This window comes from Austrofundulus limnaeus, unplaced genomic scaffold (genome assembly GCF_001266775.1).
Source record: "Austrofundulus limnaeus strain Quisiro unplaced genomic scaffold, Austrofundulus_limnaeus-1.0 Scaffold148, whole genome shotgun sequence".
Taxonomy (NCBI): Eukaryota; Metazoa; Chordata; class Actinopteri; order Cyprinodontiformes; family Rivulidae; genus Austrofundulus; species Austrofundulus limnaeus.
Window position 1 is genome coordinate 1,068,081 of NW_013952550.1, and position 3,210 is coordinate 1,071,290.

Genomic DNA, 3,210 nt, shown 5'->3' on the forward strand with positions numbered 1-3,210 from the left:
ATATAATTGTTTCATTTTTTTCTTTTTCTTGTTGTAGTGTAAATTTATCAAGATAAATTTTTAAAAAAATCCAAAAATACAGTTTAACTTAAATGGTTGTACACTCAGAAGTAATCTTGATTTTGCACATTGTAAAAAAATAAATAAAAGCACCTTTAAGTCCTTGAAAACAAACACTTTACCTACTCTGCAAATCACCTTAGCTGTCACACAACACAACATTGGTTCTATTAAGAATTATATTCAATCGCTGCAAAACAAAAATATAAAAACACAAAGCAAATAGAAAATATTTATACTCCCTCTTTTCCTTACTTATACTGAAACATTACAAGGATAATGCAGCGTGTCTAAAACTGTCAACATAAACAAAAACTTATTTGGTCTTACTGTGTGATTCATGTTAAACAGCTGGACCCAGCAGAGATGTCGAACGAACATCAACTTCTGTAGCAAAATATGATTAACTCAGTTTGTRTTTAGTTAAAACTAAGAGAGGTCGTGATCCCATGTCAAGATCAGACGCGAGTAAGCTTAAATCAAAAAGGGGTTAGCCTGTCGSTTTAGCCGTGTTTTCCTTTGTGAGCTGTTGTGGTCGGGATTGCTAAACGGGCTAGCTATCATTAGCATCCGCTAGTTTAGTTAGCATTTCTTTGACAGCGGCGGGGAAAACGCAGCGATTTTCTGTTGCACCCAGAAAAGTAAGGTTACAGGCAAGTCACGCTACCTGTTAGCTTAGTAGGAACTTACCATAAGATCTTGTGCAAGTCAGGAAAAAGAGCCAAGCGGCTGCAACRTAAGTGAAGCGGCAAAATGCTAACTCTGCTACAGGCCAGGGTGTCTCCCTCCTGTTTGCCTTCTTCGTCTGTTTCGAGCTTCAGGCGGAGTACAAACCAACGTCATAGCGCATTACCGCCACCTGCTGTTTGACATGACGTAAGCAGGTCATAACTGCCCCCTTGTGGTTGAAAAATGTTACTACAAATTCTCATTTTTACTCCAGTTCGCTGCAACATTGCTACTTTTCTCAAAACTCTCCGGTCGGTTGGGGATGGGAAAAAATAAAAATAAAAATCATAATAATTAAAAAAAAAAAAAAAAACAGCAGGGATGTTGACCACACTTTGACAAGTGATTATGAAATTATTTGTATTCTACCATCTACACCAACACCATGGCAGAACCAGAGATTCATGTCCTGAAGGGAAATGGTGAACCATTTTGTTGATCTCTTTCCATATCTGAAACTGCTGTAAGTAATGTTGACAGTACAATAAAAATGCTATYATTTACAATTATCCTATAGTTTCACATAATGCATTTATAAAAAAGTCAAAGTCATTCACCCCTTCAAAGTAAATTCTCCAATTCATAATAGGATAAGTCTATTTCATGGCAGACATTTTGACTTGAAATTGTAAAAGTGCAGKTTTACTAATAAAGGCTGCATGTCCCTTCAGCTGCTGCTTGGTTGTTTTGTAAAAATGTTAACAAGCAGTCAGGTTCTTTTTGACAAGATCACAAGGATGCAGACTGACTTAAAGACGAATAAATAGCTGACAGGACAGCAGACTAATACAAAAAAGAAACTAAAACACAGAAAACAAAAATAAAGCTGATGGTGCAGCAGGCAAATGCAAAAGTAACAAACCCACAAGCAGCATGGCAGGCTAAAAAAAAAAGCAAAATGAGAACCATTAGTTTAAGTAAGCTGGGAGGAGTGATTACAAGCAGAGACAGCTGATATGATTAGTCAAGSAGGGACAGGTGAGAGATGAAGAGCAGGCCTGACTGAGGTAATGAAAAGGAAAAATGACCCAGGGAGGCACTGGGAAACTCAATATAAGGAAAATCAAAACAAGGAAATAAGAAAAAGAAGACACAATGACATGGCAATCTAAAGCAAAACCCCACAAATCTACAAAACAAAATACTCATCTATTTATTCACAAAGACACAGGTAAAGTCTTCAGTAATTTATTGTCCATAAACATATTGCGGGCAAATATAGAGAAATCACTGAAAATCAAGAATTGTCACATCTTGCTCTGCCTGCTTAACATTTCATCTTTTCTGTGGATGAAAAGGGAAACAACAGTTTTACACACAGTCTCCCATATCAGAATTAAAACAAACCCATCTCTSCAGTCTCAAAGTGTGCCGAAGAGTCACTCTGTATCTATAAACAACCCATATTTTTACTGCCTTTAAAAAAACGATTAAAATATTGTAGGTCAGGGCAGAGAGTTTTTTTATTTATGTTTTTTCAGATTAAACATTGGAGCAATATGTTTTTGCCCTGACAATGACACAAAAAGTAGCTGTACTTTTACACATTTAAAAAGAATTATGTATTAAAAAATAATTTTAAGACTTACCCAAAATGTCTTGCTGAGTTTAAAGGCAGCAGACAATGTGATTTCCTTCAATGAATAGTGAACTTTCATTTCATAAATTAAAATGAGATTTTAGTTAATATAATTACATGGGCTGTGTTAAATCAGATGTTTTGTTAGATATGGTCATGAGTTTGCATTTTTTGTCATGTTAAATGGGAAAAAGAAGTTTAAAAGTATAAAATAATGTGTGTTTTTACTTTGAGCAACACAGTCCATGATGTGGATTATATATTCAGAAAATAACAAATGCACTAAGATTACAGATTACTAATATCGTCATACAGGAAATGCGGTATACTTTGTAGTTTCAGATTCAAATTCCTGCTTACATTCTTGTTTTCTTGTTTAATGAGCTATTTCAGTAAAAAAAAAGCCTCACAAATTACAAATAATATAAAGAAAACATTTTTTGGGGTGTGAAAGTAACATCATCACGGATGAAATTAGTTCAGTTCAAACCATGTGTTTGGACACAAATATCCTCTGGCTTCCACCAAAGAGTTCTCCAGCACCCTCTGCACCAGTACTTCCCTCAGCTTTGGATTTTGTTCAAACGTGTTTACGTTGTATTAAAATGTATTGAAACAAACATATTTACACTTGACAGACATCCATCTACCCACACAGAAAAAGCTGAGAAGCTGGTGCCCATCGTGACTCCAATAAATATAAACAAATTCACACTGAGCTGTTGTATCATTACAGGAAATAATTAACTGCTCGTTGTTATATAAAGCTAATAGGAGCGTCACGATACAGATTTTTCACTTCCAATACGATGCAGATATTGCCCTGATACGATACCAGGATG

At 35.3% G+C, this 3,210-nt stretch overlaps 1 protein-coding gene across 1 annotated transcript in view; it reads right to left on the bottom strand.

Moving 5' to 3' along the window:
* The window catches only part of si:dkeyp-84f3.5 (zinc finger protein 729), a 17,055-nt gene extending 15,980 nt beyond the window's left edge, over window positions 1–1,075 (bottom strand). The window contains exon 1 of the mRNA XM_014016613.1: window positions 751–1,075. The gene's annotated coding sequence lies outside the window, so the exon portion shown is untranslated. The remainder of the gene's footprint in view (window positions 1–750) is intronic.
* Between the last annotated feature and the right edge of the window lie 2,135 nt (window positions 1,076–3,210).